This window comes from Haemaphysalis longicornis, unplaced genomic scaffold (assembly GCF_048455015.1).
Source record: "Haemaphysalis longicornis isolate Haplotype H1 unplaced genomic scaffold, Haemaphysalis longicornis Haplotype H1 scaffold_4, whole genome shotgun sequence".
Taxonomy (NCBI): domain Eukaryota; kingdom Metazoa; phylum Arthropoda; class Arachnida; order Ixodida; family Ixodidae; genus Haemaphysalis; species Haemaphysalis longicornis.
In genome coordinates this window covers 20256525-20283131 of record NW_027526361.1, presented here as the reverse complement: position 1 = coordinate 20283131, position 26607 = coordinate 20256525, and the positions used below count along the sequence as shown (strand labels likewise).

Below are 26607 nucleotides of genomic sequence, written 5' to 3'. Positions count from 1 at the left end.
TTTCTTTTTTAGGACGCCATAGGGGCAGACGGTCTCTGATGTGATCGTTCTTTGACTGGATCATGCACAAACATTAAGTAACATTAACATTAAACACAAAATATCGGGCTGTGAGCAGAATATAGCGGAGTAGACTTGAGTTTGAGCTTCGCGTAACGTTTCCTTAAGAAAAAGATCTTCCAGTATCGATTGTTCTTGTCCGCGCTTTTCGCCGAGAGCATTAATCAGGGCTTATTACAATTGGAACTAAAGAAACGTGGCGGTGAAAACAGCGGCGAAGCGAAGGAAGACGCTCATGGCTCTTCTTTTGCGCACTGTTTTGTTGTCACGAGCAGTGGCATCGTATTCGCCAGCTGCGTGTCTCGAGGATCGCTGGCGCATGGCGCCGCGTCGCAACCCGCCTGCAGCGTCTTTTTTTCCTAATGGGACAGAAAGCCGCATTTTCTCGTAATGGGGCATATGAGGATTTCGCCCCAAAGCGTCGCCAAGCACAAGTAACACAAAGGCTGTTGAATGCCTCGCTCAACGCCACGCTCGCTTGAAAAGGGTTCGCGGAGCGTCGTTTCCGAAACAGCACTGAGGGAGAATGAGAGTCTGTCAGTACCGTTGGCTATGCACGTGGTTCAGCATTCTAAGTGCACTCGTCGTTTTAATTTGCATTACTCGCGGCGGTTTCTAAAAAAAACAAAAAAACAACTATGGTTGATTCCTCTGTCATAGGAATCGGTGAAACACGAAAGCGACATGTGCAGCGAAATCTGCAGCTGAGCATGATTTGCAGGTCGGCGGCTGTCTTGGCGAGTGACGTCCTGCTGGCGGGTCGCTTCGGCAAAGGTGTACTGGCGTCAATTCCGTTACAGATATGACGTCAGTGAATCTCAGTGTATCCGTGCATAAAACACTTTCGTGTTAAAATATAAAACCAGAAAACGAACAGCCCTAAGTATAACGTACTCTTTACTACTAAAGGTTGCTTCCCCGCAAGAACTGCCAAGAAGACCCTGTGTGCAAGGGTGCACCCTTTACAGGCCGCTTGCTTCGTTGTACTGGCGTCATTGCCGTGACGGATATGACGTCAGTGAAATGCAGGTGTATCCCGGAATAAAACAATTTCGTGCTAAAAAAACTCGAGCCATTTGAATATGTGAAGGTAGATGGACCGGCGAAGCTTGTCAGGACACGACGTAGAAGAAGAAGAAAATAACTTTATTTTGTCTGGAGCTCCCGGGATAGCCGACAGGGCCTTCTCTGCGCGTTCAATGAGTGTTCTTTGCACCTCCGCGCTAGAGTCGGCCAGCCTCCTTTCCCACGCAGTGGGGGTAGGATTGAGTATGGGGGGAACGTTAGGGTTTTGTGTACACGTCCAGAGAGTGTGATAGATGCTAGGGTAGTCCCCGCAGTTAGGACACTTGGGGGTACCCGGTAATCGTTGGAATCGGTGTGTTAGGTGTACAGTAGGTAGCGTGTTTGTCTGAATTTGCCTTAGTACAGCGGATTCCCGTAGAGGTTACACAGAGTTAGGGTGAAAAATATGAGTTCCGTTTCTCACGAGCGTTTACGGCGGTCATCGGTGAGGCAGGTGGCACTCGCGGCACTCTGCTGGCACTCGCGATACAGTTGTGTAGAATCTTTTGAAGCGTTGCACGGCCCCATCGCCACCGAGCGCCATCTGCATGTTGCCGCGAACCATCCTCAATGAACTGCGAGCAATCTCCCTTGGCTGGCGTCATCGCCATCACGTCTCGTGCTTCATGATCGCGCGCACTGTTTCTTCCCCTTCAACCTTCTTCCGATCGCTGTTCCATTGATCAGACCCCGATGGCCGCTCCCCTCTCCCATTGAAGTTCGAGTCTTGTCCCTGGGGGTGGATGGATCCCACAGTTGGCACTGCCGCAAGGCGTTTTTTTTACATCGAACGAAAATGCAAAAAAACCCTAGCAATTCAAGCTTCACCATAACGTTCACACAAAATAACTTCACGCCTGTCCATTTATATATCGAGCTTACTGCGATGTGGACGTTTCACAGCTGCCCCGTTGATAGCGGCCCTCATCGGACTTCGCCATTACATCTCTCCCGGGTGACAACATGAGTAGCAGTGATTGCTTATCATAACATATCTAACTGTAACATTAACCTAAAGCGCGTGCAGTATTTTTGGAATCGGAGCTCCACTGAAAGCACTTCGTTATTTTCAGAAATACGATCGTACCTTTGAGGAAAAGCGAAGTGCGCGTTTTTTCTCGTGGTGAGCTTAGTTGGGAAGGGCTGCCGTCAAAGATATTAAAGCGGGTGCGTTGCCGTGTATTTTGAGGGGCGTTGAGGTGTACCCCTGAATGAGGTATACTAAGGGAGAGGTGCATATATATGCTTGACTGACGACAAACACTCAAAGATCACGGTTTCAGTCTGTACTGTACCCCACGTTTTTATTTTTACTTTCTCAGCCTCACAATCAGGCGCTATTGTAGATAACGTTTTGAATAAATATCCTTGTGTGGTTGACTATAGCATGTTTAAAACATATGAAACGCTGTCTCTTTTTCTGCTTCAACTGTTGTTTTTGTTTTGGTACAGGCCGATGTTGATCGGTTCTTGGACTAAAATTAGAACAAAAGGAGAACGTTCGATAATAAATGAGTTCACACTCCCGCATAGGTCCCGTTTTTTCAAGCATTTAGCATTTGCCTACGTGTAGTCCTAGCTGGCTAACGAATTATAAATGGGGGCCGTGTTGGGACGTGTGTCGTTCCTATGGACCCTGGTGAACCGTGAGATTTCACTGTGAGTGATGTAGACGGTGGCTTTTTTTTCTGTTCTCCGCATGCACATAAGCCCAGGCCTCTTATTACCCTTGCCTTATTTCTCTCTCTCTCTCTCTCTCTCTCTCTCTCTCTCTCTCTCTCTCTCTCTCTCTCTCTCTCTCGCCCGCTCTCTCTTTCTCTTTGTCCTGGTCGCTGTTATGTTTTGTAAAAACATGGGACCCCAGCTACGATCGCCTCCGTCCTGTCCCCGTCATCCCCTTCCCCCTTGCTCACATGCCGGCGGCGTAATCACTCACGACACGGAGGTTGCGTGTGTACCGGCATATCTCATTAAAACACGCCTGGAGAGCGCGCCCGGCTGATCGCTGGCGGCTTTGCGGTCTGGCCCGCCCACGAGCGATCACGTGGGGGGGACAAAGACCTCTGGGCTGCGCCAGCGGCGCGTCCACGAGCCTGTGGACATCCCACATTTTTCACAGCCGTTTAATACCAGTCGCCGCCGAAGGCGATGGGCGATGCAGTGAACACGTGGTCGCCCAACCGTTTCCTCTCTGTGGCGCGCTTTTCCCCCGATTTTTTTTTTATGTTACCCTTTATAGAATCGAAGTTTGCTGCCGCGTGTGCGCGAAGTGCAGGCCCTAACAGCCCGTTTATACATTTGTTTTATTTTTCCGGTGTTTTCCTTTCGATGTTCCCCTTGGGAAAGAACGGGATTGTCGTGAAATGCCCAGAATTTATTGTTATTGGCCGCCCACTTCTTGAGCGTGCTCATGCTGTGCGGATGTTGTGTGCGTGCGTGCGTATGGGTGTGCGACTATTGTTGATTTCACGTGCTACGGGCAGTACGGCCCAGCGTAGGCGGTTCCACCTACACAGCAAGGGAAATGGAAGTGCCCCTCCGTATAGTTAGAATGTAATCTAGCTGTTTTTGTGTTTGTAACTTAAGGGGGACTCACCTGATCACATTTCTACGGGACTTACTAATTCGTGACCCGCTGGTTAAAAAAGCAACGTCTACCGAAACAAAAGGTTTTACAAATTCGTAGAAACGTTCCCAACGGCCTAGTTTGCTTCTTTTAGAAATATATCACTTCATTACTGAAGTAAAAAATAAACAAGAAACGCCTTTTGGTTTATCCAGTTTTCACTAAATGGCGCTAGCTGTCTAGAGAGCAAGAGTTTTATTTATTTATTTTATTTCCATAGAGGAGTGACAAACTATAGGCCGTCGTGAACATTGATATGTATTTGTAATACGTTTCGTATTGGTGCACGATAGTTTTTAAATCCGTGGGTCGTGATGTAGTAAGTGCCATAGGAAAGTTAACAGGTTAAGGTGATTCCCCCTTAACCACTTCGATTCTGTTATGAGAAATATTGTGATTTGGTTACTTTATTTTGGACGTCTGTTTTATATAAAACGCAGAGAGGGGTATAACTTTAACACGATAAAAAAAACTCAAATAAAAGGGACACAAACGGGAAAGAGATACAACTATTCAATCACGAACCGACTAGCTCAACAGCACGTTCTTTTAAAGTGGTGTAACTCCAGCTTGAAAGGCGTTGAGTCCGTGCCCCTGGCGCCTTAGAGCGCCGGTTTTCCATCCTATATTAATAAAGTGGGAGCATAAATAACTATTATTCTTCAAAGCGATTTTTCAACCACCGAAACCTGGCGCAGAAAAATGAGTAATTAATATGAACATTAACTAAACTTCGGTTCTATTTTTTCGTAGAGCCCTACCAGGCTCTTAGGTGTATCATGTACGAGGTACCGGAATCTCCCGTACTTGTAGCATAGTATTTATGCCAACGGGCATACTATCGCAATTAAAAAAAGAGGTACCGGAATCTTCATAATTTTTTGTAGATACCTGAAAATTCGCCTGTGCTGCCATTGCCTTAACTTTGTGGGGCCACAAAACTAACGGCACTGACGAAGCAAACTTGGACTTTGTAAGATACGTCGCGGCTGGCCACTCCCTCCCCCCGTCATAAATCCCAAGGGCGTTTATCACTTACTCGTCCAAAATTGGAGTACGCACGCTCTATCTGGAATCGTCAGCAATAAAACTTCGGTTACATATCAGAAGACGGACAATACAGAAGAATAATAGAGGTCTTTTCGAACTCTCAAACGATAAAGCATTTTAACTCTAAAAGAGTCACTAGACTTTACATATGTCATAAAGTCTCCGCCTTCTCAATACGACGTTAGCTAGCCTGGCTGTGCGTTTGTCATTAAATTTTCCGCGCAACTATAGACTAATTTCTTATGGCACCGGCTTATGGCTGATAAACTGACACCAGTGATCAGAAAGCCGGAACCCTGTCCATGTCCGTGCACATAAAACCACGCATCGAGCTAGCCGTATACAAGTGGCCTATACTGCTCTAGTAACGAATACCCGATTTAAAGAACTATCAATAAGATAAGCAAATTGGCTGTGGCTGTGTGACGTCACAACAACGGCGATTTGTCGCATTGCTCTCTTTTGTCGCATGATTCGGTAGTCGAAATTCAGCTCCCAATTTTAGTTCACAGAATTGCATTGTGTGTGCATTTTAGTTTTATACTGCAGCATTTTAATAAGGCGTGACCTGAAAGGGAAGCAAAAATAAAACAGTAATAAAAATAGGTCTTATTTAATTACCTTCCGTTTCAAGCGGAAAGAGTGCACTATTATGGATCGAAGGTCTCCAGGCAAAACTGGTCGCGCTCGCCTCGCGTTGAGATCGGTCCCCATCAGCGGCGGCAATTTATTTGTCATTTATTACTGCAGTACGGGGACATATACCCGTCCAATAACCCTCTGTGTTTACGATAAGTACGGCTCTTCCGTGAAGCCTGCCGGGCTACCGTGCTGCGCAAGCAGTGTATCTATTCGGCATATCGAAATGGCGCGTAGTGTTAATTAAGCCCGGAGGTAATGAGCGCGCGGGGAGCTGACCTGTACCTCGACCCCTGCCGACGAGAAGGTGGTGGCGGCGACGCCCCCTTTGAGAGGTATGCGCATGGGTGTTTCCCGAGCCACTGCATCCCTTACACCACCGAGCGGGGCGTCGGTAGAGCCACCAAAGTTATACACGGGGGAGGGCGTTCTGAGCGCCAGTCTTCGAGAAGAAAAACGGCCCTTTCAAAGCTGCCTGCAAATGGGAGAACTGCCGCCGGGCTAATAACCTTCCGCTTGACGCTAGGCGACAAAACGCGCCGTTTAGTTTGGCGATCTCTTTTTCCGTCTTTACGTTGCACGTCTCAGACACCTTGTCATTACTCCATGCCGCTCCTGGAGGAATTATTTGCACTCTGCGTGCCTCCAGAGCTACATAGCCACGTCTCTTGACATGCCAGCTTGATATATAGTTTAGCAACTTACCAGTTAATAACAGAAAAGATTCCAATAAGTGGCACGCATAGCCAAGACATACGCGCGTACGAGAAATGGGGTTCATAGCAGCACGGGCTGAAGCAATAGCTCAGATAGCATGGTTTCAGGCGTTGTCCTAACTTCCGCCGTGGCTTCATGTTAAAACGCGGAAATGGGACTTGCAGTAAGCTATGGACCCATTGTAATTCTCAGATGCTATAACGACGAAAAAGGAGATGATCATCCCTAAGAAACATGTCTAGTGCAGGCAAGGTGGTTGATTGGGAACCAAGCGGTAGACTGAGCAAGGCAGTCCAGTGAGCGAGGCGGTGAGTAAGCGTCAGCACGCGAGACAGTAAGCCCAACTGGGTCAGAATGGGTTGGGCGCAAAAACTTTTGAGGCGATTTCTTGCAGGTTCGTTACAGGTTCGTAAGCCCGGATTCGTTTTTGGAGTTCTGTTGAAACACCTTGATTTGCTTGTGATGCTTGTTTGTGTTCTGCCCAGATATTTTTTTTTTCTCTAGTCGCTTCTTTCGTAACATCTTCGTTTGCTTTTTATGCCGCTCGACACCTCGCGGGAACCGTGCGGCGTCATCCTTTGGCGAACGGTGCGCGTCCGCTCCGGGGCCCTCGCGCCGGCGCTCTGCTCCTGACGCCACAATCCGCCAATGCGCAGGCGCGGCGCCCTGCTTCAGAAGATTCGGCAACGTCAAACAGACCTGGGTGGTTGGAGCTTCTGTGCTACCGCGTAATAAGCGGAGGCGCTTCCGAATACGCCTCGCAAAGACAACCCCCAGAGTGAAAGTCGAGGGGAGCCCGAGTAGGGGTGAACTAAAATTACTGTACGTGGCTCCAGTATGGCAACATATTGAGGCGGGGGCCGCGATAGTCCTCTCCGAGATTTTTCTTTCATTGCCGTCAGAGGATGGTCCAGCAATCAGAGACCAACGGCGTGCCATCGCCGCTTTCATGACTTCTCGTTTCGATAGAGCAGAGTGCCGATGAAAGTCTACGAACAACGAAGACACGATTTTATCTATCCTGTGGTTTTTAAGTGCGTAAAACACTGCTGGTAGATCGAGAAACGGGCAAAGCAATCGAGGAATTTCTCTGAACTTGCGCTTCACTACACGCAAAGCATATATGTTCTTGGAACCGTTCTAATGATCGCATGAGTGATGTTTTAACCTTTCCTCTGCAATTTTTTACGCTTACACGCACAAACTCTCCTTGCTTTCCAAGGAAACAAGTCATTATATTTCGTGGTGCCGTTAAACCTGGATGTAACGAGCCTGTGTGTAACGAATTCCTGGATTTAACGAAGTTTTTCAATCCAAATTTCCACCCCCATTGAAGCCCATGTGTTGGCGACCTCTATGTAGCGAAGGCGTTGCGACCGTTAACCTTGATGTAACGAATTCGCTACGCTGATGAGTCCTTGTTTTTTTGCACTTTTACTGAAAAATCGGCTGGTGAAATGTTGCTAATTTAGCAAATTTCGCCGCACGGCAAACTACCGCGCGTTTCCACGTTTGAGTGCGGTATCGGTTAGGTGCTAGGCCTGTCTGTCGGCGTGTAGTGGTGTCGGTTAAGTCGATGATGAGTTCTGCGGCCAGAAAATAAAAGTTGCCTTTTCAAGACAAGCTCGCAATTTTAAGTGCTGTCTCCGCCAGCGAGAAAGAAGAACCTCGCCGGCCGGTACAGTATCCCAGCAATTTTGAGGGCGGAAAATAGCATCAAGTGCACGAAAAGGGGCCCTTTCAGCGTAAGTTTGGTTCTTGAAACGCACCGAAAAGTTCAAAAGGGAAAAGTAATGCTCAAGTTTCGTTTCCAAATACGAGGCTGTGACCTTGATTCTTTGAAGTGCCGCGTAGTGACTAAGCTCGTGAGAAAGCAGCAGGAGCAAACCACGCAGTTTTTCTCTGTGGAATAAATCTTCGAAGGGTAAATTCACAGCCACTGATGTGTATCATTTCGATTTCGTTTCTGATTCATTTACGTGAGCCCTAACTCGAAACCTGCATGCAAAGAAAACCTGCATGGAACGAAAAAGAGCGAATATTTGTCAACTTCGTTATATCGAGCTTTAACTGTATTGCGTATTTCTTCACCACGCGCGGAAAAAAAAAAGTGGGAGCTGGTGAGTGGAGGGAGAGAATACTTTTTGAAAGATACGAGGTGGGTGGAAGTGATTGTAGGGAACATTGTGAGGTTCATAGGCCTCGCTTATGTAGTATTCTGCTGACGACCTCCTGAACGGAGTTCGTCAGGTCGCGTTGCTCCTGTTCTCTTCCAGGTCAGGTCAGCCACTCTCTAGTGCATCGTTTTCTAACATGGGTGCATTGGCGGCTCTCCCACAGTGTTGGTGCCTTTCCATTGCGGGTAAAAAGGTATAGGGTGGGCGAAAGCAAGCGGGCGCGTACCCGAAGCGAAATAACGTGCAGCTTTACCGCTTCCTCGTCGTATCGAACAAATGAAGGAATGAACGACTTTATTCGGATATAGACCTGATGTCCATGAGGTATATAGGCAAAAGTCTCAATAAATCTCTCTTGTAACACATTAAACACTACGTGGTAGTTCGTTTGCAGGCCCTACTAGGGCTGTCAGACCACGCTACACTGCTTTGTGAAGACAACTGCATGGTGATGTAATGCATTCCATTGCGTTCGAGAATAGTAGCATCGAAGCGCAGAAAAAAAATGTCTGTGGCTTAGCTCAGCTCACCTTGGATATGCAAAGCAAAGGCTTGGCTTAGTCTTGTTGAGTATTGGTTTTGCTTGGTTAACCTTTGATGTATCTGTATCGCCGACCACGGCTCAAAGCCGTTAGGTCCCGTGCAGCGCTCACTGAAGGAGGCCGGCGAACGCCGCGTTCATTCACGGCGTTCATTGTTCATTCATCCATGCATGCGCCATTCCTCTCCGCCGGGCGCGAGACGAGTCACGTAGCCCGAGACTACCCAGCGGCGCATGCATGGGAGGCTGCAGGCGTGGTCGGCAGCCGTGGTCGGCCGCCTCTCACACGAGCAGAACGAGTGAAAACGAGGCCTTGTGCGCAGTGCCGAAAGCGGGCTCGGCGAATCACGCCATGCGTCGCCGGGGCTGTGTCTCCGGTCAAAAGGTTAACTTGCGCATCCTCCGCGAAGCCGCTGGACGAATGTTGTAAAGCTTTGCTTTAAAAAATCGAAGCTTAAAGTTTGCTAAAAATTCAAAATGGCTAATAAGCTCTGTTGCCCGCGAGCGGCACGAGCGGTTGAAAACAGCTATACTGTACCTTTTTTAAACTTGAGTGTAGCAAACGAAAATAAGCGTCGGGGCACGAGGCGTTTCGAGTGAGAAACGGTATAATCTCGGAAATGAGCCGTAACTCATTTCCTACCCATAAGGCGCTTTGCTGCTGCCCTGCGCGTCCCGGCAGCAGAGCGGCACAAGCGTCGCCGCGGTGTGCCGCAGGGCTGTTTCCTCTGCCCGATGCTATTTCCCGCCGAGCCTCGACCTTCGTCTTACGCCCGTTCCCCCCTTTTCTAAGTGCCCAATTTCAAGTACCTCGTGCCTGGCCGCCAGGCCGGCTTCCGAATTATGCTAACGAAAGCGAACATCAGAGCGCAACCAGCGGTGTGCTGAGCGGCCTCCGTATAACAAGCGATTTCTCGTAAGACGAGGCTGCAGTGCAAGGGCGCTTCGTGGTTTGAGATGCATGAACCACCGGAAACGGCAGCTTGCTGGCTTCCCACCGAGCCTCCCACATAAAGCTCGGTTGGAATCTCGCTTGTGTCGTCGTCCCAGAACTAAGGAAATAATGAAAGAGCAATTCTGCGGAGCACATGCCCCGGTATGGTTTATTAGAGGACCGTTTTATCTCGCAGCGTTCCAGCACCTGACGGCTCGCGCATCAGGAAACGCATGAGTCGGTGCTACGCGGTGTGTGTTGTGTGGAAAAATGTGTGTTGCGCTGGTTTGTTCGTTCCTGACGAAGATAAAGCGATGGAGTTTCTTGCAGCGATTCCGGTGATGCGGCTTTTCCATCTCACAGTTGCTACGGGTTTCTTCAGCGGTTAATGAGCACTCGAGATCAATTCCTCCCTAAGGGAGAGCCAGGACGGTGTATTTATATATTTATTTGCTTGTTCATTATTAATTAATTCATTCATTCATTCATTTGTTTATTCATTTTTTCGTTCATTTATTCATTCACAAATTACAAGGGCCCTGGTTATTAGAGTGGCAGGGAACCCTACATTACGCATAAATACACAATTTTCAGTAAAGAGAACTTTCTTTACAAATGCTAGTGATGTGGCCGAGCGATTCACCCTGATTGCTACGGTATATTTACGGCCAAAGAAAATTGAATAAAATAAAGCAAAAGAGGTATAGGTAGAATTGATTTATTTATTGATTTATTGATTTATTGATTGATTGATTGGTTGATTGTAGGTAGGGTGACTAGGTAGAAACGTTGACGAATTTGTTCAGAATAATCCAGTGTAATTGACTTCGCAAGCGTGTAGAGAGCTCTTGAATCACGTGACACTCGTGCGGGGCATGCCCATGGACCTGAGGCGTCCCTTCTAGTCTCGGAGAATGCAGCCGGCACGAAGGTGTCCGGGAAGGGCAGTAATGTGCGCACATGGGGCTGTACTACCTGTCGTAGACTTCGCGAGTTTCATTGTGGTATGTTGGTGCGGTCACAGAGAAACGCTTTATAAGAAGTATAAGTGCTCACGCGCACTTGGAGTGAACTGTGGCTTGACGAAGTCTCGATATGTGTGCATGTTACGGCTATCGCATCGCATAACCATACCATAAAATATTCCTTTGACATAATAGATGCAACCCATCGTTATAATCGTACGAAAATAATAAAGTTATCGAAACTTCTTAAAAAAATACTTTTCTAGATGCAGTTTACTTTAAGGGTCCTTTGTAGCGGCTTTAAATCTCATAAATTTAACTCGTTTTAACTTTTGTAAAGTTCGTTTGTTGCTTGCAAAATAGCAAAGAACGTTCCTTCTGCAAGTTACAAATCTCGCTACTTTAACGAAAGACTCGTTCGCCCTCGACGTATACACGCTTGTCGAGCGGCAACGCCTCGGATCCAGAAATTTCGCATATATATGCAGAACGCCGGAGTTCGCCGCTGCATTTGTTTTGGCGGTGTTCGTAGCGTTTTCATCATTTCCGCAGTGGATGTATACCGGCACCAGAGAGAAAAGTAAGAACCTCGCTTGCAGCGAGATCAGTGGGCGCCAACCAAATATAGGCGTCATGAATCACCGCAGAGCTTTCTAATATACTTTTCGCTTTGCACGCATGCGCCAGGTGTTGTTTAACGCGTGATTATGAAATTCAAATCTGGTAGCGAAAATTGGAAAATTGGCCCGCACAGTCGTCACACGAGTCCACCCCCATCGACAATATGTATGCATATGGGTGCGTAGGGTTAAATGCGTGTTACAATTCAACTTGAGATTTACCAAGGTTAAGAGATTGGGTCTCAAAGCAAGAGAGACTGCGAAGTTGGGTCTTGGCAGAGAGTGATCGATCAGCGAGAGCCAGCCACCAGAGCGCGGTCTAATGACGATGATTAGTTTCCGGGGAGCGATTCTTCGTTGTCATCGTCTTGGCTGCACGGCCCCAACATAAAGATACAATTGGCCGCATATACGCTTGCTTTACTGCAAATGTCGTCAAAAGACGAAAGTCTTCTGCTGTCCTCCTTCTAGGCTTTCCGCTTCCACACTTCAATCTCTTCCCTTCCTCCTTTTCTGGCAGAGGACAACACTTCGATAGCGGTGGCGCGTCGCGCGGTGTCAAACGGTGGCCGTTCTTGAGATTACAGAATACAAAAAAAAGTGTGGTGATTTCTCTGTCGTAGGAATCGGTAAAACACGAAAGTGAAATGTGTAGCGAAATCTGTAGCTGAGCATGACTTGCGGGTCGGTGGCTGTCTTGTGGGTGTGCTTGGCGAACGACGTCCTGCTGGCGGGTGGATTCGGTAAAGGTGCACTGACGTCATTTCCGTGACGTATATGACGTCAGTGAAATCTTCGTGTTTCCCGGCATGAAACACGTTCGTGTTAAATATAAAACCCGAAAACGAACAGTCCTAAGTACAACGTACTCTTTCGTACTAAAGGTTGCTTCCGCACAAGAAGACCCTGTGTGCAGGGGTGCATTCTTTACAGGCCGCTTGCTCCGTTGTACTGGCGTCATTTCCTTTACGGATATAACGTCAGTGAAATCTTTGTGTATCCCGGAATAAAACACTTTCGTGTTAAAAATACATCGGCACTGCCTGGTACCGAGTACTTGAAAATATGAAATATGTCGGTGAATTGTTCAAAAAGCATTGCTAATGTCGAATAGCTTCGAATGTGCACTATTCGATTTACTCGCGGAATAGAAGAGGAGAGTATATTCGATTCACTATTAAAAAAAAATCATTTTGCGCACATTTTAAAGACACGCAACTTACATGTTGTTTATGTGTGTGTATAAAGGCAAGAAAAATAAACTAAGTATATGCGGGCCTCTCTTCCAAGTAGCAAGAGAGTGCATTTCTGAGAACGGTTTCTCGCCGGGCAACTCAAATTTTGGGAACATGAGTTTTGATTTGCTAACACTGAGAGGCCTTTACGGGAAGGGGTTTCCCCATGACCACCAATTACGAGAAGGGGAAGCACAGAAGCGCCCACGCCCATACACATCCGACGTTTATCGCCAACGCGTATAGCATCGATATTGAGCTCCTTGGCCGCAGCGTCCAGCCGAGGAAGTGATTGAATCGGGCGCGGCCTGTCGATGTACAAGACAGTTCGTAACGGCCACAGAGGCGCAAGTGCGACGTCATCTTAGCTGTCAACTCGCTCGGCTGGCAACTCTACGTTCACGCCGACCAGGATACGTAAGAAGCGTGGGCCAGATCGTGCCACCCCGGGGTCTGCTGCTGTTGCTGTTCTTGGACCGCCTCGTCAAAGTTGCCGAATCTTACCGTCGTTGAGAATTTCGCCCCTTCCCGCATCCTCCCCCCCTTTTTTTATCTGTATCTATATATCCGCCGCTCCCAGTTCAATTATCCATCTCCGCTTTTATTTTGTAGCTTTATGTTTCTCCGGACACTTCCACGGTGCGCTGCTGTCGTCGCCACGCTGCACTGCTGTCAGCGCACTTGGGAGCTGTCGGCGCGGAAGTGGACGTGGCCTGACGTGTCGTTAGACGAAGAATGCGCGCTGCAGCGTCGGCTTCACAGAGGACGGTTTGTTCTGTCGCCTGCACTTCTCAAGCGTGCGCGCTTGTCTCGCTCCCTTGTCGGCGCCGTCGGCTGTCACGTGTCGTCGGAGCGTTTCATCCAGGAACGCGAAATCCTAGCTAGGTTCTGTCGCTGAATAGTTATATATAAAAGTCGTCATGCGAAGCAAGACCGTCGCTGAACGAAAAGAAGAGCGAAACGCACCGCAGAATCTATGCACGTCATTCGCGAACCCGTTTTGATGTTGAAGCCATTGGCGACGTCACGCTTACACAAGCTGCGCTGCAAGGCCCACGCGTGACGGCAATGCCGGGACAGTGGTCGTACCAATGCAGCGGCCTTATCGACAGTAATCTGAAAATATCAGTCTCAGGGGAAGATGGCGTGCGAAGAGAAGGCCAAACAGCGAAGTTTATAGCTAGGGCTTCATAATTTTTTCTGGTCCATCAACAGAGGCGGGCGTGCGAAAATTCAGCTCCGGAATGTGATTTAAAAGCGTGAGGCGCTCGTGTTTGTTTGTTGATCGCTTTTATTTGGCTCCGCATTTGCTATAACTTTCTCGAAGGGAGAACGAGTAGCCGCTCCCTATGTCACTTCTCTTCTACCATCGTAATGGGAGAACCCGCATATCGGACCCGTATATCGGGAGAATCCGTATATCGAACCCGTAAATTAGAGATACCGCGTACATCGAACTCACAGACGCCAGGCACGTTGAAAATTTCGAAGTTTGCGGGACGGGTGAAGACGTGTGCACTTTAAGCTGCCGTGCCCCGTTTCTCCGCTACAAACGAACATGCCTGCACCCCCGATTTGATAGCTTAGCCAAGGACGCCTTATCTTCTACAAGGACGGTGCAAACGCGGTGCGATTTCCAACGCATACAGAAACGGACCGTTCGCGAGCACTTTAGACAGCTGTGGCGACCAGTTCATCAACCAGTCGTGACGAAAGACCTGAAAAGAGCCTGTCTGCTCCACCGAGTAAGAACAGACTCAGCCCGTACACAAGCTTGGCTACATAAAATCAACATTGTTTCATCCCCTTTGTGCCCCTCGTGCAGTGTGACTGGTGACATTGATCACTTCATTATGAACTGCTCGAAAACCAACCCTGAGCGGACGAACTTTTTTCGTGATCTCCGGAAGTTAGGAGTGCCCCATGCTACATCGGAGGACATTATTTTTCCTAGGGACCACTGGATTGTGCGAAGAGAGGTGTCTAGTCTCCTACTCGGATTCTTGCAGTCCACAGGACCAAGTGAGGTGTGGTGACATTGTGTGTCTGTTATTTTAGGACTAAGTGAGGTGTGATGACTTTGAGAGTCTCTGATATGGTATTGGGGACGATTACTTAGAGCCCTTCCAGGAAGGGCCGGGCGGAGCAATTGCCGGCAGCTATGCAAGGCTAAGTCCGCCTTATTCAACAATACTTACTACTACTACTAATATTGATAGCATGTATTGAAACTGAATGACGTCAAGGAACGGCTAGTCGCAGCAGGACCCAGGCCAACAGTTCGTACTTTTTTTTTTAGAATTCTGTGTCACCTCAGCTTCGCTAGTCATCCACCTTCACACAGTGGAATGGCTCATGTGTTTTAATTGGCTCGTGTAGACGTTATTCTTAAGGGGATCTTCATTAGTGCCTCAACAATTGCTGCGGTGCTTATGAAATATGTGCACCATTCTTTCCTTCTTGAGAGGCCTGCGTCCGGTTCAGGCCGATCCGATTCAGGTTTTGTGACTGTGGAGAATAGAAAATAAGAGGGGGGGGGGGGGGGGGGGGGACTGGACTTAATCTTCGATTGCAATTATAACGCCAATGTCTGTGGCGAGGCCAAAAAATTATTTTTGCCCAAAGCCTCCAATGTTGCCGTGAATAAACACACACAAATCACCTGCTGCAGCATGAGCACATTTTCAGGTTTATGTACGTTACTCGTTAATATAGCAACGAGCAACGAAAAATTATGTCTTGGTGGTTACGCTGCACAGTGTGTGTTGCGAAAACTGCAGTTGTGCCTAGCGGTACGAGGCCATTGTTAAAAACCATTTGACACTTGGTGCAAGCGCCTATACTGTGGCGTCTTTGGTAGAAGGGGAATTACGGAGGCTCGTATCTGGTTACCTATTCTTTTTGATTTCCTGTGTTACTTTCTCTCTCTCTCTCTCTCTCTCTCTCTTTCTCTACTTTTTTTTATTTTCGATGATATTCTTACTTCTAAATTCCTTCCACGCTGCGTTCTAATGGCTATTATGCCGAACCATGTAGGCAGATCATAGTTGGTTTATCAGGGAACTGGTCGAGGAGTCGATAATCGGAGAAGGGGGGGGGGGTGGGGGGGGGGGGCACGAAAAGATCCCCAGAGGGTCAAAAGTAATCCGGAGCCCTCCGTTACGGCGGGCCTCATCGCCTGTGCAGCGTCGGCGCGTTAAACCCCATAATAAATCAATTTTTTCGGGTGGGTGGTTATAAAAGACGGCAAAAAACCTGCAGCACCACGAATCTCCTCTTTCTTCTCATGATCCGGGTAAAGATGGCTGAACAGCAAGCATAATTTTGCGGAAACTGTCGTTGTTCGCTCAGTTATAATAAAAGCATGCACGCTCGGCAGGTATTTCCACCAATCCCATTTCGTGCACATGAATCGGCTCTGTTTCTTTTTCCCACCTGTATGTTAGCACAACAAGGTACGCGCAACGTAAGCCAGGGCAACGAGAAAAGCACTGCCTCAGCGTTTGCTCTGCTAAAGCAAATACTGAATAAAGAGCACACACACGCTCGAGTGAGGGTGTCACAGAGAAAAAGCACCCTCTAAATGCCCTTACATCGTCCCCAGTTGGTTCGTTAGTATCCTCAAATAACGTGTGAGCGCGCCTCTAGATGTTTTTTTTTCTTCCTTCTTTCCTTGTGTAATTTTATCCTACCTTGCGCAGTGAACACAAATGAAGTAAGGATTGCGGAAAAACGGCTACCGGCCCTTTTTTTCTGTTACTCGTATGAAAAAAAGTCCGCCGTGTATAATGAATGCAACAGCAGAGAGACAAAAAAATAATGTTCCGCATTGCGCGAGTGAGTATAAACTGCATGAACGCAACTAAGCAACCGGATGCCCTCGCACGCGCGTAAGCGAGAAAATTAGCTGGCTCCCGGCTGACGCAGGAGAAGCGCTCTCAGTTGACGTCAGTTGAACAGCGGCCGCGGTCGAGGCGGGCTGTATTTCCGTTTACGCGCACGCTCTTGCCTCGACGCTGTCACATCGAGTTTCACCCAAAGGTCTCCCCGCGTTCCTTGCCGTTATTGCGCCTCGTGCAGCCCGCGCGCGCGTACAGGACAGCCCGTCTCTCCGCTCTTCAGGGGCCGCCTCCGCGGGAGGGAATGATGCCCGGCAGCAGGAAGATGCTTTAATGAAGTTGCGTGATCAGGGGCCGCGCAGCGCCTGCAACTTCGCTAATTAGCACCCCGAGTGACAGGCTCCTCCTCGTACCCGCATTGTCGGGGCGCTCTTGCATTTCGTTCTCCCGCGCCGACTTTACTTATTATCCCCTTTTCCGTGGTGATCGTTGCAGCGCCACGCCTGCGAGCGAGCGTTTTTTTTCTGCCTGTTTTGGACTTCGCTTTTTTCGGGCCCGTGTTTGCTATTTTTCTCCAAGCCTGCCAGAGTTGGGAGACGAGGCCCGAGGGGGAAGAGGCGGCGGCATTTTAGTACCTCCACGGCTATATACACGACCCGTAGCCTGATCGACCTGAAAGGAGCATGCACGTGTGAGCAGTACACGGAGCCGCCGAGCACAGCTACCTTCCTTCCTAACGGGCTCCTTTTTCTGTCACGGCACGTGGCGGTATACGCGCTCGCGAGTCTCGACTCGGCCGGCAACACGAGCCGTCCACCTGGAATTCAGTTACGCGCTCTGTATCCGGCGCGTCCGCGAGTGGCTGCTGCGCCTTTGAGTGCCCAGGTTCGTCGTATACATTCGTGCACGGCAGCGGCAAAAATAGGAATGGCTGGGCATCCGTCTCGAGTTCTTTTTGTTTTTGTTTTTTACACAACGTTTCGGCAAGAACGTCGTTAGTCGCGGCCGGGTTCGTTTTCATTGAACGCATTTGTCATAAAAGATGTACGAAAGACGCTAATGACACTACGACCATTCTGTTTTTTTTTTTCGCTTTTGTATCTTGCACAGCCCTATGTCCGCTTCTGCCTGCTTTATTCCATTTTATTTTTCTCACGAAACCGGTTAGCATTCGCTCCTGAGTTGTGAGCCGGTTTACTCAAAACACCGGCTGGAATGCTCGTTTATTCAGGGATATAATACGTGACGGGGGTTCTTATATGCGAACGCGTTTGATTGTTACGGCTCTTTCGAGGGGATTAATTTCGCCCGAAGGCCACGCGTGGGCGGCGTTCGACGTCAGCGTCTTCTCCCCATATACCGCGTCATAACCTTGTCCATGGCCTCCTTGTCTCGTGCGCAGGTCTCCGGAGTCGCCTTTGTAACATGGCGGTGTCGTGCGTAGATGATATTTCCGGCGTCTTTTAAAAACTCTCGGGCGTTCAGCTGGAGTGCTACATAGCAGCAGGAAAGAACAGCGTGAAAAGAAAGCGCGACGGAGGCAATTCAGCTGTGGATGCTCGCTGGCGGTAAGCGTTGGCCAATACGCCACTGACGGTGCGTACTCCCCTAAGTGTTTGCATGCAACACTGTGTGAGTGTTGGAACTTTCACAAAACAGGAAACAGCCGCAATGCGCGTTGTTCAATGCACTTCTTCGAGTATGTGCTAAGCGTCGCTGCCAATGAGATGTTTAGGAGCCGTTTCGCTGCTACAGACGCCGACGTCTTAGTTCAACGCGCCACTCAATTCTCTTGCATTCAATGCGGGATGGGTAGTAAAAATCTCCGTGGTTCTGGTAGGTACAACGAAGTTGTAATTAGAGTGCAGACACACAAAAAAAGAAAGAAATGCAGTCGCAGTTCGAAGTGGCCAACCAGAAATGCGGTCATCAACAGGTACGGCTCGTGTGATTAATCAAGTGGGTAGCTGCGGCGAGTGATAGAAAACCGCGGTGGCTCTAAAGAATCGCCGCGGTGTTGACACAGCACGGCAAAAGAAAGCGAAATTGAAGTCGTAGTGGTCGAAGAAGTGCCCGCTCATTTCCTCTGCTCGGAATGGCTTACAAGATTCCCATACACGAAAGAGAGAATTAACATTCATTGATGAGCGTAAGGGCTGACATCAGGGCACTCGTCAGGTGAAGGGCACCCCTATTCCGGGATATCCAGGCTGCGACTGGCCATTCAGACCCCACCGATCGTCCTATGAGAGTCCGTGAAAAGGCGCCCCTATGCCGTCGCATGTAGAGCCCCTTAGCTCCTTTAGGGGAACTTCCGTACCGTGAATATGCAGTAACTGCAGGCGAACGGTCCTCATACAGTGAAACATGTCCCGTACAGGTCATGTCTGTTTCCGGCCGTCTCTTTTACAAGTTCCCAGCCACGTTAGCGATGCTTTCTTTTTTTATTTAATTTCTTATTTGGTTTTACCGTGTTCCTTCTTGCTCTACACTGTTTACCGAATCCGCTCAGCGCACAACTAACGGCCGGCAGAACGGAGGCGCGCGATCCCCAATATTTACGAAAAAGCTCCTCCGTGCTACGCTCGAGGGAACTGCGATAAACGACGTCCGAAATCCCCGCATTTCGGACGTTTCCGGTTCCTGCGAAGTGAAAGCGAGTCTTGGCCCCTCGAAGCCAAAGCCAGCGGACCGCGGGCAGTGTTATGTGCGCCGCACGAGGGCTCAAAGGGAGTCCCGCCTTTTCGAACACCCGCGCTTTTGTGGCGCGATTCCGGCGCGCGCCAAACAAACAGCGCGCGAGCAGGTTGCTTCCGCTCAGCCTTGGTCACGCAGGAGTTATGCGTGCTCCTGGGGACAATGGGGCCCGCTTGCGCAACCCTCGGGCGGCCCGCGGGTGCGTGTCTGCGCGTGGCGGGAAGCTGTACACGCTGCTGACGAAGCACGCGTACTGAAGTGTGCGAGGTCGGCCAACTGCGACGGCGGGACCTATATCAGGGGCGGAGTGGTTGGCTCACACCGGAAGGCCAACGGGAAAGGACGAATGTGGCCGAGAGGAGCCGTGGCGAAAGGCGGAAGCTTTTGTTTTGGTACTGGAACGAAGCACCACGGTATAAACAACAGAGGAATTGAAAGTCATACATGTGCAGCTTTCCCGCTCACGGCGGTCCTTTCTTTCAACAGTGATTACTCTGTAGTTATTAGATGCAGAGCATCTGATTCACTCGCCTTGTCCCTCCGGCGTCGTCGTCGTTGTCGGCGTTGTCCACCCCTCTGCCATTCTCCTCGCCGCGCGAGCTGCGCTCTCCGCCGCTCACCCCCTCTCCTCTCCGATAACGAACACTCTCTCGCGAGGGGCATTGGATTGGATTGGATTGGATTGGCTTGGATTCGGTTGGATTTGATTTGGATTGGATTGGATTAAAGTGGATTGTGTTGGATTGTGTTGCGTCATAGCCGCGGCACGTTGCGTCATAGCCGCGGCAGACGCGCTGGGGCCGGCGCATGTGCAGTACTCTCTCTTCCGCGGTTTCCTCTCCTTCGGGCGCGCTGCGCATATAACCGGTGTGCCGTTCTCCGGCGAAGCAACATCCACGCTTGGCTCAAACACCTAGAGTCCACGCCACTTTACAAGTACGCCAACGTCGTCATCGACTGGGACCGGATTACGCAGTCCCCTCAACGTTATGCGCGCTATAAAACGCGGTCCCTTCGCCGCTCCGCCTATGCGTCGCATCTACACAGGGGTTCCCGCGAGGGGAGGTGGGAGTTTTTTAGCGAAATGTAAAGTTATTTTGCGCAGCTAATATTGGGGGTGAAAACTTGCTTTGTGCTCAGTGTCAAGTCTCGCACGTTGCGCGACTAGGTTGCTGAGCCATGGAAACTATCCCATAGAAATGCATGGGGAGCAACGTTTGAGAGCGGAGTGCACACAAAATATTCAGAATCCTAGAAACTTCTTATAGTGTTTTCATCTTCACGTTGACTGATTGCTTTGTGCCAAATATCACTTTCCTAGAGTGGTTTTGCTAGGTTCCTGAGAGGTCGGAATTTTGAGCGGGAAAGCTGGATCTGCAAAAGGGAGGAGGCCAGTTATGCGCATGCGCTGGCACCGGGCGCCGTATCGGGGCCGGTCCTCCCTCCTGCTTTACCTCTCTAATGAGAACTCCACGGCGGATCTGTTTGCTGCGCTGCGAGTGACTTCGCAAATGCGCTAGCGTAGCTAACCAGACTGCGTCATCACGCTAATAAGGCCGCAAAAGGGTCTAGAGCGTAGCAGGTTTAATTAATAGCTTTTATTCTACAACCGCTGCACTGTTCTGATCGTTCCGCTCGGCTCCACTTGTGATTTGGGCTCTGAACAAGCACTTTGGAGATGAGCTACAATTAAACACAGTCATCAAAAAATTAAAAAGAGTGCAATAGACGAGGACAGAGCAACACAGTAGACAGGAGGAGCGCTCACCTACTGTGTTTCTCTGTCCTTGTCCACTACGCTCTTTTTACTTTTTTTTTTTTTTTGAAGCCATGAACCAACTCGCCCAACAAAGTATTCCGTTAAACACAGTCAGCCGGGCTCCCGGAGATCGGTGGGGGATTGTCACGTACCAAACCGGCGTCAGGTAGAATGTCTCCGGCATAAACCCAAGAAGCCGTTTGTTGGCGGCCTGTCTCCCGTTTGCACTGAAATGTCCCAATACGACCATCATAACACATTGGGGAGGTAAACATGACACTTGCACGGATATTCGAAGGTCGCCTTCAAGATTCTCTTGATGAGATGACAGCCGCGTACGAAGAAGCGCCTTATCTTTTTTTGAGATGGATTTTGCGATCGCACTAAGACAACCATATCCGAAGGACGGAGAAATTTCGCACTCACTCACCCACTCACTCATTAGGAAGCCACGTACTTTCTTTACAGTCGTTAACAATACACACGCCGAGGGGCCAGCGAGCGGCATCATTGTCGTCTGAAAACACTCCTATGCAACCGTGTGATCTCAAGAAAGGCGACGGTGATAGATTTGAGAACGAGATTGTTACCGGCGTGAACCTCTCTATTCATCGCCGCAGCGTACAGACGGCGGCGCGCACGAGCAGCTATGGAACGGCGCTCCTCTCGAGGAATCCGAGCCTATAAAGGGATTGTTTCGTACGCGAGCCGCTCGATGACATCGATTTGTCACGGCCAATGGTCTTGGGGCGCCGAGAAAAACGTCGCCGCAGCCGCGCCCGCGGGGCGTATATTGGAGACGTCCCGGCGCTGTCGCTTGTTTGTCACGGCGGCAACATTGATCGCCCCTGCGGCCGCCGCCTCGGCGAGTGCGCGTCCGTAGGGACCGAGTCGTGACGAGCGCGTGTACGGTGGCGTCTCATTATACATATCCGCAACTCGGTTCGCGACAATACGGAGGTACCTGCTTCGGATGTCAATTGCGGGAAATGCCAGACCGCTCACTCGAAAGGTGTTGCGCACGCACATTGCAATTCATGATGATTTCGCAGTATTTTGTGACATCCCCTGTTACGACGAAAGCAATACTGTGCGGAAGCCACAATCACAGGCAGACAGGTCTATAGGGAATATATATATATATATATATATATATATATATATATATATATATATATATATATATATATATATATATATATATATATATATATATATATAGAGAGAGAGAGAGAGAGAGAGAGAGTGCCCGTGTGCCGAGGTTTCGCCGCACGTTAAAGATCCCCAGATGGTCAAAATCAATCCTGAGCCCTCCACTACGGCTCGCCTGATAGCCCAGATGCGGCTTCGACGCGTTAAACAACCCCCAGGATTTGAAACAAAACCGGGTTAAATATAGTGTAGAAAGGCATGAGAAAAGCACACACCACAAAAACAGAGCTCGAACTCATTCTGTTCCAGGGAGAACAAAAAACAAAAGCTGGAGAAAAGGATGCACGCTGTCCCAACAGACGGCGCACACGCAGTGCGAAGGCGGGAAAATTGAATTGCGTTGAACAAACTTGCATTGCTCGGGACCATGCAATGGAGCATCATGCGATCCATGGGAACATTGATCATGAGAGGAGCTAGAGTGTGTGTGTGTGGGGGAAGGGAAGTGGGGGAGGTGGGAGGGGCGGAAGCGGGGGACGGTGAAGAAGAGGTCACGTGGCAGGGTGGCAGAGACTCGTTTCTCGACTCCTTTTGCAGCGAAGTAAGCTGATACCTGGCAATTTTTTACTGAGTGTAAAGCTTCCGGAACCATCGACTGGGCACTCAGACATACAGACATACAGACATACAACAATCAGACATACATGTATGAATGCTGTCCGATAGGTCTTTAACGCGTTTGCTTCTGTTATAATCTGTTTTGAGGAGTTCTCCCAACCTACCTGTCGTCCCATTCTGCACCATTAAAATAACCTCAGAAGCCGATCAACACTTTAAAGTTTTTGTATTTATTTTCTGTCGGGGATGCGAACATCGGCTAGGTGCATTTAACAACATGTACAGCGACTTTTTGTTTTTGTACCTTCGATGCGCTGGAGCTCCAATAGTCCCGCCATCATGGCCTCCATACGTGGTTTACTCCTCCTATAGCTGCTTTCACGAGGAACGCAATGACACGCACGCCCATAGTTGTATCCGACGGCTCGCTTACCGTTGCGCACCAGTGAAGGAAATCGGTATTGTCAAGGCGTTTTTTATCGAGTTACTCTGACGATTTTTGTTGCAATACCCGCTGCGCAGGGACGTCTCTCGTTCACGCTTCGTGCACACAGGCGAAGCATGGTTGATTTTTTTGTTGTTGTTGGCAGCGCCGATAGGCGATGAATAAGGGATTGAGTCATGCTACCGATTCACGCTTATGTTCTTTTCGTCTTTTTTCTTTGCCTATTCGTTTCCAAGTTGGCGGCACCGACCCTCCAGTTGTGCGCTTGCCGTACGGTACAGATGCGGAACAGCCGACAGGAAGACGTTCGCAGACAACGGGCCTGACAGCTTTTCGCGCCGCACGCTTGTTTCATTGTGCTTCGCTCGTGTGCAGAGCGGGGTACAAGAATGCAGAAGGGGTGCAAAGGGAGAATGTCGCGGCGGTGGCCCGTTCATGCATCGATTGGCGCTTTGTGCTCGCGCGCCGCTGGATGTGACCCCCTCGGCCGAGCGAAACTCTTCACATACTCTGGCGCGCGTACATGTCTCTACGTCGGCGGCAGCCGGCGAAGCGTGCGTGCTTTTGCGACGTCTCGCGGATATGTGTCAAATGTAGACAGTCAGCGTGCTCTCGCGGCGCTATTCGTCCCTTTGCCGTCTTCCTTTTTTGTGTTTTGCGCGCGGTGCCTCTCACCCTTCCGCCGTCATTCCGAAAGTATGGCCGCGGTTCTGTCTTGAGCAGCTGCTTTCTTTTGAAAGACGATGCACGTCCTTGCGCTATGTAAATGCAAAAAAGTCTGTCTGTCTGTCTGTCTGTCTGTCTGTCTGTCTGTCTGTCTGTCTGTCTGTCTGTCTGTCTGTCTGTCTGTCTGTCTGTCTGTCTGTCTGTCTGTCTGTCTGTCTGTCTGTCTGTCTGTCTGTTTGCGGGTGGCCCACTGACGTACTTTTAAGTCACAGGGGAATCACTAAACCGCCGATACCCACGGGCAGGCCATGAGTGCATCCACCCCTGTACTTGTGTACTTGAACACAAGTACGAGAGTTGGTCACCGAGCCTGAGGCACAGTGCCGAGTTCGCAGTGGGCGTGGTAGCATCGGAGCACTGATGTCCACTAGCCCTTTCAGCCCTGATTTTATTATTTAAAGCAAAACTGTTTTATGTGTGTTTTCTTAAATTATAGGGTTCCATAAGCCCCCAAACAAAAAATACAGCTGGAAGTGCAAGTAATAGATTAATGAATGACGCTATTATTAGGGCATCTGGCAAGTAAAAAGTTTATGTCAGGCAGAGACATCACTTTTGCATATTTTACAAAACTTTATGACTACGTGAACCAACAAACAAAGAACGAGCTTCGTAATGCACGTATTTATAGATTTACAAGCTTGGGAATGAAACTCAGATCGCCAGTTTTTTCAGCCTCAATGTCGTAATTTCGTCTTCAGCGTAGCTTCTTCTTCTTTGTAGCGTGCAGGTCCACTAAGACGAAACAACAGTGATATCTATCGCAATACACCTCATTGAATAACAATTCCCCCCCAAGTCTAGAAATTTTGGTTCCGTTCTTTATGTGGTAGAGGACCTTTTATGTGACGGCGTCAATTGACACCACCAGGGCCGAACGGGCTCGGACAACTTCGGAAGTACGTGAAATACGAAATCGACTGCTGAATAGAGGAATAGGGCTGTTCACTGGCAGCGCTAGAAAGGCTGTCATCCTTCAACACCACTTGCGGCGAGCCAAGCAAAACGTGGCCCCTCTTTGTTTCCGCGGCGTCGGGTTTCCTCTGCGGCAGGGGCGTATCTTGTACGTAGCGGAATCGGGCTGCGCACTCAACCGTTGTGCACAACTCTTGCTACCTTCTGCATCTTTTCTATGAAGCCGTTTTGCACGTTTGTGTCGGAAATTTCTGCAAAGAAGTCATTACGGACTTTGGTTACGCCTTTCTTGCTAAGCAGCATTCTGTTCCAGGGAGGGATCTGTTCGTTCCCAGGTTCAATTCCTGGCCGCGTCATTTCTTTGCGTTTCTTTGCGTGCACGAGACACGAAACCCTCGGCCGTGGGCGTACGTTCCGCGCCTCGTTGGGAAACTGGAGGACAAATATTAACAAAAAGTCTTGCACTACAGCCTCTACTCTAACGCACACGTTTCCTGCTGCGTCGGCGTGGAAAACCTCAAGATCCAACATCAGTGCATATGCATATACGACTTCTGTGCCACTCCGGTTATAACTAGACATTTCGAAACGTGCAGCTGACGGGAATGAACTACTCACAAATTTTTAGAAAAGATAGCAGTGCTGCCGTTCCTTCTTAACGCATATTTACGGCGCCATTACTGAAACACGAGGAGCAGGCTTTACCGCCTTCTCGGAAGGGAGCTTTTCGGGTGCCTCGGTCATCGATTTATGTACCATGCTCCACAAATTCTTCGTGGGTTTAACAACACCTCTAGTTTATCGTGTTCTATGTTATTACAGAATAAAATAGTGCGAAGACAGCGTCGGACAAGAGAGAAAGACAGAACATGACAGGTAGAGACGGAACAAAAAAGTCTGTAAAACGGTCGGAATTAAAATTGGGACAATGAGAAAAAACAAAGTAATAGCACAAAAAACTGGACAAGCGAACAGAGCCAAGAGGAGAAAAGTGAAATAAAAATTAAAGCCGTTCCACTCAATGTGAAACCTGTCGGAAATGCAGAGCAGTGATTCGCCATAATGGGCGGTAGCGCCGTTTTCACCTCATTGATACCACCCCCTGCAATTCAAATTTACCGCCTTCGCAGTGCTCGCACGCCCCATTGCTTGAAACTGCGCCAGCGGTAGTGCTGTTCTTTGTGTGCTTGCTTTTCCTCCTGCACGTGCCGGCGTTGCGCTGCCACTTTTTTTCGCTTATCGTAAAACCGACGCAACGAGCGTTCCTAACTAACTGAACGCGAGATCTGCCGGTTAATTACGTATATTTCGCCTCAAATGTACGTGCAGTTTTCTTTGCGCTAAACACCGGGGAGATGTACGACAAGCACCAGCGGTTTACGAGTTTCGAACACTTATGACTATATAAACCGCTTCGCTTTCGAAGTCTCTGGGTTACGCCGCGACGACAGCCGCGACGACGGAACGCCTTGTGGCTCTACTTGGGTCCAGCGAGCGACCTACGACGACAAGGCGAGCCCCTAAAGTGCGCTGCACTTAAAAAAGCAGTACAGGACGGGTGAGTAAAGTGTACCGTGGCGTCGTTCTCTCATTCCACCATCCTCCTTTCTTATTTTTAGGGGGGATACTTTCTGGCTTTGTTAATTTGGCTTGCTACTCAAATAAAACCTGAAGTACTGCGTACCTGACCAACGCGTGCGAGCACCTGCGATAACCTGACGAAGCAAAGTTAGAATTCATTAGCTAATTGACACTCTGCTGCTGCCTGGCCTGCACACAGGCTTGAAACACGGCTACCTGTGCTCAACAGATTACCTAAATTGCCGC

General features: G+C 49.2%; 1 protein-coding gene across 6 annotated transcripts in view; it reads left to right on the top strand.

Annotated features, from left to right (window-relative positions):
* Dgk (diacyl glycerol kinase 1) overlaps window positions 1–26607 on the top strand; it is a 603682-nt gene that overhangs the window by 33505 nt on the left and 543570 nt on the right. The window contains exon 1 of one of the 6 annotated variants that reach the window (XM_077706107.1): window positions 17902–18064. The exons of the other annotated variants lie outside the window; for them this stretch is intronic. The gene's annotated coding sequence lies outside the window, so the exon portion shown is untranslated. Of the gene's footprint in view, window positions 1–17901; window positions 18065–26607 lie in introns of those variants that run through there. 6 annotated transcript variants of the gene reach the window in all.